At 47.8% G+C, this 13,539-nt stretch overlaps 1 long non-coding RNA gene across 4 annotated transcripts in view; it reads left to right on the forward strand.

Moving 5' to 3' along the window:
* The first annotated feature begins 364 nt into the window (after positions 1 to 364).
* The window catches only part of LOC146854298 (uncharacterized), a 208,390-nt gene continuing 195,215 nt past the window's right edge, over positions 365 to 13,539 (forward strand). For all 4 annotated transcript variants that reach the window (XR_014981204.1, XR_014981207.1, XR_014981206.1 and 1 more), the window contains exon 1: positions 365 to 1,070. This is a non-coding gene — a long non-coding RNA (uncharacterized LOC146854298). The remainder of the gene's footprint in view (positions 1,071 to 13,539) is intronic.

The raw sequence follows: 13,539 nt of genomic DNA on the forward strand, positions 1-13,539 counted from the left end.
CAGGCCTGTGTCACCGGGGTGTGTGCCTCATAGCATACTGCGTGAGTCTATTCGTTTCCTAAGCTCCATCATCAGTTCCCACCCATAGACTCTACTCCATGTCAATATACACGTAAATGCAGCAAATCAGTATTATGAGAAAGCAATAATAGTGACTTATTATACTTGCGTATACAGTAACATGTTTCGGTTGATGTCTGCCTGGGATTCTACAACGTGAACTAGGCAAGATCTGCAGCCTGAGGGGTGACCTCTGGCAGTTCACACGAGTCCTGTGAGTTTAAGATTTCATCCGATAGCTCCTCCTCACTGTCCTATCCCTGGAGGCTGGATACCGAGGCGGTCTCTCAGTGCGCCCCTCCAATGTCTGCTGCTGCTTGGAGGGCCTTGCGTTGGTCTTGTTGCATCTGTTCTGGATCGGGTCTGAGGTTTTGAGATGTTTGGATTTTCACGCGCTTCTTCCCCCTCCACCGGCATCTAAGAGGTTTGTCAGTGTGGCTCCTGTCGCTGAGGCAGTTCCTTGTGCTCTTTCAATGGCAAAGTGGGGGGAGTGCGCCTCCCCAGGCAGCAATGCACGAAGCCAGGATTCAGCTTAAGTTACAGGGTCTCTGTCTTCTGTACCTTACAGGAGGCCCATTACGCGTACATTGTTGCGCCTCGCTCTCCCTTCGGCATCCTCTGCCTTGCTCTCCAGGAACTCCACTCTGTTCATGAGATCTTTAATCAGACCCTCCAGGATTTCGCGATTTGCAAAAAAATCGCGAAATCGGTACTTTTGTAAAAATGCCGCGATTTTTACAAAAGTGCCCGCGAAATCCTGGCGGCATCCCACCCCCATCCAGCAGCAGACAGCAGACCACCCGCCCCTCTTCCTCTTCTATTGTTCTATTGGGCCAGTGGCTCTTGCCACGGGTCCAATAGACCAATAGAAGGGGGGTAGGGGGGGTCCTCACAGCAGGCAGTGCTGACGACTCGACTCACCTGGTCTGGAGCGGCGGTCTGGATCGACATCGTATCGTTGTGGCTGGTGCTGGTGGTGGATCGTCGTCTCAGGAGGCCCAGAGGCCCAGGTAAGCTGCTGTGAGCTGGCTGGATTTGGTTTGGATTTGTGTGGTTTGGTGTTGGGAAGGTTTGCCAGTGGTTTGGCAAAAATCGATCCAGATTTGGCTGATTTTGGGGCGATTTTGCGTGTTTGCGGGGGGCGCGTGTTTGACGCAAAAGTCGTACCCCTTCCACTGAATGGATTTGTGTAATTTTTGCTGAGATTCTTCGTAATCGCTGGAACTACTGTCCCAGTGAGTTTCAAGAGTATCGAAGTAGGGGAAGTGCAAAAAGAATTTCTTTTTTTAAAGGGTCGAAATGCCATGTTATCCAACGGGCGTTTTTGGGATGGTGGAGAAGTGGTTTTAAGGGTGTTCCACTTGCTCGAGAGGAACGGGGCTGCTGTGGGTGGTAGGGAGGGGGAATTCATGGGTGTGCAGGAAGATTGGGAGGAATCGATCGATGGGAAGGGTGTTTTTAGTCAAAGTCGAGGAAGAAAGGAGCTGCCATAGGAGCCCATGTTAAATGTGAGTGTTTACATGTTTTTGGGGTTCGATTGCAGGGTGTTCCAGGTGGTTCCGAGTGGATGTACTTAGCTTGGATCAGAGGTGGGAATGTCTAATTTTGTTTGCAAGTGTTTTGAAGGAAATCTATGGAGGGGAAGGGGTGTTTTGGGCCTAGTTTCAAAGTGCATTTTTGAAGCGACTTTAGGCCTTGTGCGAGGTCGCGGTAATGCACGTTTTTGGTATGGTAATTTGGGGTGTTCTAGGGTTTTGGGAATGGGTTTAGGGGTTTGGGAGCAATGATGGGAATGTCTAGTTTATGGGAAAAATAGCAGTTTGGTTGTGGGTGGAGGGGATAGTGTAATTTGGGCCGTAGGTGAGATGAGATGCAACCTCTTTTTAGAACATTTCAAATGATGAATAGTTTTGCTCTTTCCTATATTCATAATAAAACATGTTTATATATTTATGTGCTTATGCAGTTATGTATGCATAGCTTCATGGTGTTAAATAACTCAAAAAACAAAGAGATCTGTGTTTGTTGTAGGATAAACTGCCAAATAAAACGCCGCAAAATTGCCGCTAAATTTCCATATTTGTGCCGCTAAATTTGCTAATCTATGCCGCTATATCCTGGGGGTCTGGTGCTTCTCTGCCCTAATCTGTGGAGAGATCTCTGTGATGGTGGCCATATTGCGGATGTTCTAAGTTTGCAGTGGTCCGCATGTGAAAGGTTTAAGTCGATGGCCACTTTATCTATCTTGCCCTCTATTTATTTATTTATTTATTTATTTATTTATTTATTTTATATTCTTGTATAGCGCAGGAACTCAACCCCCGAGAGGGTATCTCCGCGCTTATGATTACCAGAGAGCCAAGATCTTATATTAATCAGAGAGATAAAGAGGGAGGAGCCTAGAGAGGTGTGGGTTTGATTCATGGCTTCGCCCAAATTTTCCACCGCTGCCAATACAGCATCCAATTTACTAGACATCGGGTCGGTTGTCCCCCTCTTCGGGCATCTTGTCGGACTGGGTGCTGGTCGAGGGGTGTTGGGTCAGTGGAGCACTGGTTCTCGTTCTGCCGCCATGCAACATGGATCCAAAGTAGGGTGGGTAGGGATGGTTTCCACAGTATGGCCACCCAGAGTGAGTCAATGGCCCACGCAGGTACTCGATTTGCCACAGGGGTGCGACACGCCCCAAAGCGCCCAGAAGCCAGAATTAGCGTTCAAATACACATCAAGGCGGCGGCAGCGAGCTCAGTTATGCCCATCTGTTTATATTCTGTGCACACTGTAGTTCCCTACGAAGGGCTTCAGTTCAGCTGTGGCCCCCAAGTTATATCCAAGCCCATCCAGCTGCTACTACCAAGTAATAGTCCCGCATGCTACAGCGGCCTGGGCGTGTTTGGAATATCTTCACCGGACCCCAGGTTTCGTTCCAGCTGTTCAGTATCTGACAAGCCCCCCAGTTACTTGCCAGTGAACAGCTGCTAATACGTGCCCAGCGCCGCTCACCCGTTTTCAGGCTTTCGTCTGGACCGGGTTTGCCCCCGATACTACCGCCTGCGCTCCTCTATCTCTGCTCTATCCTCAGAGGGGGAGCGCTGTGGTCTATGCTGGCCATGGTATGTGGTGTGGGGTTTTCGCATCTGTGCTGCCACGCCCTGGTGGTTCCCGGCTCTTCTCTGGCCTCAGTAGTAGTCCGCTGGGGTTTAAAATAGTCCTGCGCCACTTGCCACTCTGTGCCTCAATGTATTGGGTGGCGTCTGTCCACAGCCTTACATGTAGGCACTGCCTAAGCCTTCTATGTTCCCATCCGGGGATACTGCCGCTGCTCAAGTCTGGACATGGTCACCAGTGGTCTCTGCAGTTGCCAGTGTCACTGTACATGCCCGATTTCAATTTATTTCCGGCGCTGCCTCCCAGGCGCTACTGGGTCCAGGACTCCCATAGTAGAAATGCATCAGGCTACGGCAGAGGTCTTCAAACTGTGGGGGCATGCCCCCCTGGGGGTCCGTGGATGGTTTCCAAGGGGGGCGCAGATGCCTCTCTAATTACATTTAAATGACGATGGCCTGGAAATGCGGCCTTATTTATTTGCTGCATTTCCTGGCTGTCTTCATTTACGCGCAGCCCGGAGTGTCAGGACGTTGGCTAAAAGAAAAGAACTAACTAGTCTGAGTATTTTGTTTTCACTGTCAGCCAACTGCTTATAAAATAATAAGCAAACAGATTCACTGAAAAATTAAATCAAGTTGCATTACACACAGTCTAACATAGCCTGCTGAAAATGATGCAGTGTTTGAAATAAAAAACACATTCCTACAAAATATAGCCTTTAGTTATAAGTGATCAGACTGTACCTATTGTAAGCTTTTTTTTTAAGTACAAGATAACACCCCTATATGACCACTAAATAAAATCTTTGTCACTTTGACGCAAAAGCAGGGCCACTGGAATTATGTGGTAAGAGAGGATCAAAATATGCAACAAGGTTGATTAAATTATGCAAGAAGAAAAGGTAAATTATGCAGCATAATCTGACATTTTGTGGTTAGCTTTATTTCAGTTTCTTTTAATTTTTAGTCATGGTAACAGTCAGGTGAACTATTATACCTCATTAGTACCAATTTAACACCCAACTACATCAATAAGCAATCCAAGATGACCAATCAACCTTTATGAAGGGCCTTTACCTGCTCTGGAACACGTCACCAGCCACGTTTTAAGTAACTAGAATGACAATTTTTACCAAAATCTGCAGATTATGCAACAGATGATGGATTATGTCGCAAATGTGGTAAATCCATAACCATGCAGAAAATGCTTCTGCCTCCGGAACACATAATTCCAGTGGCCCTGGCTTTAAGTGACTAATCAATTAATGGCTGGTAAGAGGATGTAGTGTAAGGGCCATAGTGACTGACCTTTAAGCAGGGGAACTAGGTTCGAGTCTTGACGGAAGGCTCAAGCATCCTGTGATTCTGGGCAAATCACTTAATGTCCCTGCACCTGAAAAAACTTAATGTGTCCATCTGTAATGGAACTGGTGCTCATGTAAAGTGCTCTGATACCTTTGGGTCGAGTATGCACTAGATAAAAATGCAACAAAAAAAAGAAAAGCCTTGTTTCCTCTTTAACTGTTTGCACTACCACCCCACCCTTGCTTTCAAGCAGAGGCACCTCAAAGTCAGCACTAACCATTCAGGGGCTGTTGTTTTTGTAAAAGGTGAGTCCAGGGGGTAGCAGGGAGGAAGTCAGCAGGGTTCCATTCAGATGCAGAGCTCTGGTCCTCTTGACCCCGAGGACCTCAGCGTATTGGTCCAGGAAAAAGAGGAAAAGAGTGAGATTCATAAATATAGTCAACGAGATGGCACAGAAGAGAAAGCACTGTATGGGGGCTTGCTTAATTTTTATGGTTACAAATGGCCAGAGACTGCTTCCTCCGAGAGATACCCCAAGGAAGAGGATGATATAAGGGAGCCTTTTTTATATATAAAAAAGGGCATCCATTGGTGCCGCAGGTAACACTGTAAAGTGTGTAAGTGGCCACGGGTGCTCAATTATGGCCATCTTACCATGAAGTGGAGTGGGTGCCCATTTTCCTTGCTAGCCTTAGAGCTCAGGTTACCCCTACTGCTTTTTAACATAAAGGGGAAGAAAGAATCATTGGCGCTGCAGGTACAGTGGCACCAGGAGCCAGAGGTATGAGGAGCCCGTTAAACCTTAATTATGGCTGTTTACTATCTTTCCTTCTTAGCATTCGGGCCCACTGTGCACTTGCCAGTGTTGATTTGGGCCTTAGAGCAATAGCCCATGGGAGGGGAAAAATGTATGCAGTGGAGACCCCTTTGTTTGGCCTCAGAGAGATAGCAGAGAAGGGTTTTTGTGTAGATGGGAGTCCATGTTTTTAACAAGGGGCAGAGGAGACTGCCCCCTTTTCAAGGCAGTAGCTAACATTAGTGAAACAGGTTCAGCAGCACTGGGGCCCAGGGGTCAGAGGGACCCATTGCATCAAAATTATGACAGTCTCACTTTAAAAAAGGTGCATGGGAGCTTATTTTCTAACATTAGGACCAAGGACACCATCGCAGATAAAGGAAGACAACATGTGGGAGCCCTTTTTTGTGAAAGGGCCTGTTTTAAGATTAGAGTGAGGGTCCAGCATGGTGTCGAAGGGGTATAAGAGACAGAGGAGCTAGCCTGATACTCAGGACTGAAGGTATCATTTGTGCAGTAAGTGTAGTTGCGTTGAGGACCAGTAGTGTGAGGGGCTCACAACACCTCAATTATAGGGGGCAATATTTTGGGGTCAGTAACTGTTTTTGTTTGATTCATTTGCTGTTTTAAAAGTCTCATATTTAGTGTGGATTATGAGCTATAGAAGAAAGAACTCCTGAAATGATCTCATAATCCATGCCCCCAACGCTTAGCCCTTTCCCTCCCGCTCACCCATTCCTTGCCGTAAAGTTTTGGAGGGGGGCTTGACATTAAAACATTTTGCTTAGGGGGGCTCAGAGCAAAAAAGTTTGAAGTCCTTTTGGGCTACGGGATGGTAGTGGTCTCCGTGGGTTTCTCACATGCACATTGATGTCGTGTGCCAATGCTTTCGTAGTGATGGGACCGCCATCTTTATTCTCTTCCAAGCCTCGTCAGCCGCCAGCAGGGGTTTAATTTAGTCTTGCGCCACCCATCGCCATGTTGCTTGACCTACTGGGCGGGGACGCATCCTCGGACTTGCATGAGGACTTCCCCCAGGCCGCCCGTCAGTCTGCTCGGCACCTCTTTTGTCGTCCGTGTCCGGATGCGGGTCCCGGTGTCCGCCACGGCTACAAACCTCGCAGCGTCACAGCTGGTCCACCCTTCAAGCAGAATTTTATTAACGTTTTGACAGAAGAGCAGCCATCTTATTGGCAGATAAGAACTTCAAGAATTAAAATGGGGCAATTGCAAGCTCCATGTATATTTATCACAGTTCTACTGGTTGAAAGCTGTAACAGCTTGGTTGGAGGAAAAAGAGCGTTTTTCTTCTGTGGCCTCAGAGATGGCCACAACTCACGGATTGCAAAACCTGATTATCCTTAATTTAAGACTAGATCACGGAGTGATAAAAGTCCAATCTCAGTGTAATCTACCTGGAGTCTTGTCTGTCTTTTTCTGGTCGCCCCTTCTAAGCCTACAAATGCAGTGAGTTTAGATTCCACAGTGGACCCAATTGACTAGTAGCATAAGAACTCTGGTTTCTAAGGAAGAAATAGAACTAAACGGTCTATTGGTTTATGCCTATATTGTAGTAAAAAGGGACACACGGTAAAGGAGTGTCATACCAAACCCAAGGGGAAAGGAGAGTCCATAAAGAATATAATTGGGTTTGTGAATCTCAGGGGGAAAATTAGACCGCTCAGTGACCACTTTAGTTAAACTTGGATAATCCGTTCACTGCTGTCTGGATCCCAGCAAAGATAGACAAGCATTTACAATGCAATGGTCTCGGCATTGGTAAAGTTAGAGCTATTGGCATTGCTAATGACATTATTTTTGTTTATGTTTTTGTTTTTAAAACATTTAAAGAAACGGCATTGTCATGAGCAATGCCAATAGCTCTAACTTTAACAATGCCGAGCCACAGTCCCTTTCGCCCACTCTCCATTGTCAGCTTGCTGTCCCTGCCCCTCCCACCCAGAGGGTAGACAGACATGGCTAGAGAAGCAAGGAGGAGATGGGGCCGTAAGCTGACAACTCAAGGTGGGGAATCAGCTCTGGCTAGCAAATGGACAATGGAGGGAGTGAATGGGGGAAGTACATGGACAAAGGGGTGGTGGGGAGCAAGAAGAGCAAGGTAAGGTGGGTGAGGAGGAACCAACAACAGCAACTTAGAGATGGTGAAAAAGAGGAATACAGCAGGGAGAGACGTACAAAAGAGACAGCTGGAAAGCACAGGTACTCTCAGGGTGCTTCAACAAAACCAAAAAAAAGTATTGTCTGAAACGTGAGTAACACGTCCATGCTCCAGGGTAGGAAAAAACATAAAAAGTTTAAAGAAAGCCTACATAAGCTGACTAATGAGAAAATAAATAAGAGGCATAATGAAGGCAACCAGGGTAAGCAATAGGTGGACTCTAAGCCTACTGTAAGCTACCAAAATGTCTCGCAACAGACAGAGCATGTGCTAGAGTACCATGGCTCCCAATGCAGAAACGGAAAAAGGCCTACTGCCCTGTTTAGGCAGTGAAACAGTGCCATGATTAGGGTGCAGATGCCCCTCACCCCGTCTGGACTCCCTTGCCACTGCACCTGCTGCATTATTGATGGTTCGATCTGTTGTGTGGAGAGTGTACATGAAGGTTGAAGGAGCATGTGTGTAGACTTGAGGAAGGATCTCGAGTGGAGGGTGGACAGCCGATGTACATAGTGGAGAGCATGGGTGGACAATGCATCTAGATGGGGGGGGGGGGAGACTATTGTGCAGTGGAGACAATGGAAAGGGGATGAACAGAATGAATACCAAATTCCCAGTGTGACAGCAAAAATGGAGAGTGGGTGTGGACCATGGAGGGCTGATGTTCATGGTGAGAGAAAAGATATACATTCTACACCGTAGATGTGGTGAAGTGGTGTAGAGAATGGCTACTGCACAGTATGGAGAGAGCAAATGCTGGATAAAGAAAATGTGCAGTCTTAAGAGCAGATGAACAGGGTGTAGTGTACAAGTGCAGGATGGGGTACAAAAGTGGAGTGTAGAGCATACACCTGGGTGGCAATTGATGTACATGGTAAACAGTGGAAGTTCACTGGAAAGTGATGTAAATATTAACAGTGTGGGCACAGTGGTGTTGATCATGGAGAAAAAATGTAAGAGTATGTGGATAGTAGAGAGAATGTGTGAGACTGTATGAAAAGTCCATGTGGGGGTGAAAAGCAGCTGTGTAGGACAGAGGGTGAATTTACACAGTGGTGAATGAATGTTCAGAGTGTAGAGTGTGTAAGTGGAGAGTCGAGAACACATATGAAGCGTCAGGACTGCATGTGGTGAGTGGACAGCCCTTAAGAAGGATAAGCCCAAGTAAACAGCAGAATTACCGTTTTTAGAATAAATGTGATAGCGTAGGTACTGAGCATGTAGAGTGCAGGGTGCAGATGATAGAGCATGCATAGAAGTTGGAAAGGCAACATGAGGAGAGTCAAGATCAAATGCGGAGAGGTTAAGTGAGGATGCAGAGAACTGATGGAAATCGTGGAGAAATGTGTGGATTAGGGCAGAAAGCGGATACATTACCTGTAGCGTATGGGGGGAGGATGTGGCTTTATGAATGCAGTTTAGAACTGAGGAGCCATGTTCGAGTCCCAGCATCGCTCAATATCCTGTGATTCTTGGTAAATCACGTAATTGCTTTGTGTCTAAAAAATGAACCGATCCTGTGTAATATAAATGATGCTGTGATAAGGCGCTCCAAAACCTTCGGGTCGAATTTGCACTGTTTAGTTTTAAAAAAGCGTGGAAGGAAAAGAACAGGGTAGATTGTAGATGTGGATAGAAAAATACCAAATGTATTCGAATATGGCTCAGAGCGAAAGGTATCCCTGTGCCCTCTTGTTTAAAAAATAGGAAACGTTTCAAAGCTCTCACCTTGGGGGATGGGGAGGGTGCCTCGTTAGTCTAGGTTTCTCCCTACTTATCTCACTACACGCAATCCCTTCCTGCCGGTTTAACATCCTACACCTTTGCCAATTTAATCGCAGCAAAAACAGATACAGCTAGAGATATATTTATTCCCTAAGGATAACACCAAAACGCTCTGCTCGAAGCCTCTGCATGTCCCTCGGATTGAACAACATGACCTGGAAGTGGAACAAAGACCAGAGGGCGCGTAACCTGCCTGCAGGATTGACCACAACAATCCATTTGCTGATTGGCCTAAACGACCTGGAGGAGGGCAGATGTCACAAGGTTGGTTGAAGGGGAGCCGGTGTCCATTATACAACAACAATCTTTATTAGATCGGAGAATGTAACAAAAAGACAGACAAATCTCCTGGACCTGGTTCGAGGCCCAGCCCACCGGCAAACTGATCTGAGAAAAACAAGGCATGCATGCAGGGGGAAAAAAAGTTCAGACCAAAGCGAACGGCAACTAGCAGCTTTGAAAATGATTGGAGATTAATGCCGGTCAAAGGCACAGAGGGCAGAAAGGCACAGAAACGAATGGCACAGAAGGGCACCAAAAACGACAGGAGCAGAGGGCAGAAAGGCACAGACAGAGAGAAAAACGAGTGGCGCAGAGAGGCACAAAAAACGAGAGGGACAGAGGGCAGGACACAAAAACAAGTGGCAGAGGGCAGAAGGGCACCAAAAACGACAGGAGCAGAGGGCCGAAAGGCACAGTATTTCTGTGATTATTTTGCAGAGTTCACTCTGTGTAACCAGTGCACGCCGGTCAGTGAGATTTCATTTTAAAAATCTACACGCTGCGCTGAATCATATTAGCGAATTTCCTTTCACTACTGCCAAATAAATAATTGTGCTAGCATGATCCACAGAAAACACCTCACACCTCATTAAAACTGACAAATACACTGCTCTGACCCTTGTCTCCACAAACACCAACCTGACTCTGGTCTGGGATGGACATGAACAGAAAGCGATATCTGATCCCTGGAGCACCGCCCAGCGCCACGAGGACCTGCAAAGGGCAGAGTGGGCGCTATTCAAATAGAAATTACTATTTATTCGTCATGGTAAAGCGAACCTTGATTACAATATGGACAATGTAGTACCGATGATACATACATGGCACACGTTAATGCTATCTGGCGGTTCTAGTAACGTTTCCAAGGCACTGTTTGGCCTCTCGCTTCGCCCGCGCCGTAGACTGTCAGAACTGCCTTGGAAGGCGAGGGCACCGCTTCCTGGTTTGGTGTATTGCACGTAGAAGTGGATTTGTAAGGTTTTCATTGGTTCACAGTTGTCTCTGGAATGACGAAAACCCCGAGAAGGGTTTTACAGGACCGGAGACGGGGGACGGCACCCCGCTGTTCCACACAGACGCAGCAAGTATCTGTTTTGAATGAGGAACATAGCTGCCACTCACACAAGGCTGACTTCTTTTATGACGGTTTTTGTTGCTAATATGTAAAATCTTCTCGATATATTTGAATTACGACACTCTGTAACTTTCTGAGCTCTCTCAACAGATGGTTCTTTTTTTGCCGATTTATATAGCGCGAACTCGACCCGAAGGTATCGGGGCGCCTCACCCGAGCACCCGTTACGTTACACAAGGACACATTCATATTTTGGTAGGCGCTGGGAGATTATTTCCCAGAATCACCGCATGTTGGGCCGAGGCTCGAACGGAGGTCCCCAACTCCAAAGTCGGCATCTCTGGCCGTGAGGCCACATCCCCTCCCCTCTTTTTCACAAGTACGTTGTGAATTTTACCATTCCGGTGCACGTGTTCTACTGCAGCCCCAGGGAAGCCGGTCGCTTTTGAGGCCAACCTCAGTGCACAGGTGCGTGAGGGCGAGGGATAGTGGGACTGAGGGCAGCATTAGTTCTGACAACACAACAAGCACTCTCCCTCACGCCCACCCTGCCCCACACAACGGCTGCATGCAACCAGAGCTTATGGGTTTATAGACAGAAACAGTGCGCGCAAGATCCCTTCCATAGGACTCCAGCACTTCATATTTTACAGGCTCGCATACCCTGACTGCGAAGCGCCCCGAGACCGCCGACTCAAGAGAAGCAGCCAAGGCTGGCGGAGAGCCGGCAGATTCAAATCAAATGAGAAAGCAGAAGTCGGCATCTTAGAACATCGCAATTGAGTTTAACTAAGCAGGTCATTTGCATTTTAACCATTTTACACCTTTTGCTAGAAAAACGAGCTATTGCGACTATAGAGACTCCGCGCATTTGTATATACTAACCCCCCCTCCAAAAACGAGCCGAGGGCACCGAAAGACACCACCGCCTTTCTCCGAGGCAGAGCAGAAATGCCTCGGAGAAACGCAGTGTCCTTTTCCGATTCGGGGGCGTGTTTGTCTATTCTCTCCTCCAGCCATTGGCTGGAGGAGAGAATGAGACTTCTTGCAAAAAACACGCCCCCCGATCCGAAAAGGACGGGGCCTGATCTGAGTGACTGACCTCTTCTCCAGTGGCTGGCCAGCATTCAAGAGGCCAGCCAATGGAGAACAGAGGAGAAGAGGGGCTGGTTCAAGCCCCTCTTCTCCAAGTCATTAAATCTCTCGACTTCCGGTTCTGCCTTCGGCAGACCGGATGGTCCCGAGACCTAAAAAATCATTTGATTTTATCTATGGTACTAGTAATTTCAGAAACTGTGTCACAGCCTGGGAGGGGATGTGGCGTGAGAAGCCCTTTGGCACCTATAAAGCACAACTTGCACCATTGTTGTGTGTGACATGCACACCACTTTGAACGGACTACCTGTCCCAGGAGACTGCTAGTAGAGGAGGGGTGTGGCCAGAGAAGTCCCTTGGCACCTATAAAGCACAACTTTCACCATTGTTGTGTGTGACATGCACACCACTTTGAACGGACTACCTGTCCCAGGAGACTGCTAGTAGAGGAGGGGTGTGGCCAGAGAAGTCCCTTGGCACCTATAAAGCACAACTTTCACCATTGTTGTGTGTGACATGCACACCACTTTGAAGGGACTACCTGTCCCAGGAGACTGCTAGTAGAGGAGGGGTGTGGCCAGAGAAGTCCCTTGGCACCTATAAAGCACAACTTTCACCATTGCTGTGTGGGACTCACACCACTTTAAAGGGACTACCTGTCCCAGGAGACTGCTATCTCTGTGACCAGAGAAGCCCCTTGTCGCTATAACACGTGACTTTAATGACCGCAGTGCAGGCTGCCCACGGGCCAAGGGTGGGCCTGTCCATGCCCATCAGAGCGCCGAGGAGGCTGGGCTGGTCCACCCCTCTTGGCCCCATCAACGCAGGGGTGGCTCCTCCACATTGGCGTCGGAGTGTCTGCCCGCTGCCTTCTCGCAGTGAAATAATCAGAACGTAAAATGGCATCAATACCATTTTACATTTCTGCTTCTCGCTCTGCGAGAAAGCAGCAGAAGGGTATGCTTGGTTGGGGGCGGGCGGGAGAGTCTGGGAGGAGTGGCCAGCCCAATGTTATGGGCGCTGACTGTTTGGTCGCCTCAGGGCCGACCAAACCAGTCGTAGCACTCTCCATTTTCTCCATGTAGGCTGATGTGCAGCCTACATGGAGAAAACGGCCTCCCCATAAACGCCTGTCCATTGAAGCGTTGTGATTGGCTTAGGAGAGGGAGGCTGCCTGCTTCTGCTTTCTGTGAGCAGAGAAAGCAGGAGACGTGACGCAGGAGTGCGGGACCGGGACCACCTCCCCCAATTCATGCCGGCCACGACTGGGGCCCGGCTCAGTCAGAATATATCAATGTGCACATTAAAGCAATGAAGTATGAGCTCCTCATACACCGCAGGGGCTGATTTAAAACCCCGCCGGTCGGGATGAGTTCAGGGAAATGGACAGTGGTCTTATCTTCGGGTCTGATTGCCTGCCTCTCACGGCTACAACTCGGACAACTGCCAGCCCAACTCTGATTCTGTCTGTTAAATGCAAAAGAGTCCTTTTGTATGCAACTCAGGCAGTCACATTATAAAGAGTGCAAAAGGAAATACAAACCAAGTGTTATATCGTGGCAAAGCTATAGTGCCCAGTTTCCTTGTTACATTCGGCTATATGTAGTTTTTCCTTCCCATGCCCCATTAATAATGCTTTACAAACCACGTGTATGACAACTTAAAAGTGTGTCTATGGCTTTAGAAGAGTTGTTCCCTTCAGTTGAGACAAGTTAATAGCTCTGTCGCTATTCTGAAACAAACAGGTGCATTTCACTCAACTGGGCGAAGCAAGATATGGCAACCTTGCTCCCTGTGTGGCTGTGCTTCGATACTAGTAAAACTAACGGATATTGACAGGCAACACGGTATATAC

The sequence above is a fragment of the Triturus cristatus genome, chromosome 4_1, assembly GCF_964204655.1.
Source record: "Triturus cristatus chromosome 4_1, aTriCri1.1, whole genome shotgun sequence".
Classification (NCBI taxonomy): Eukaryota; Metazoa; Chordata; class Amphibia; order Caudata; family Salamandridae; genus Triturus; species Triturus cristatus.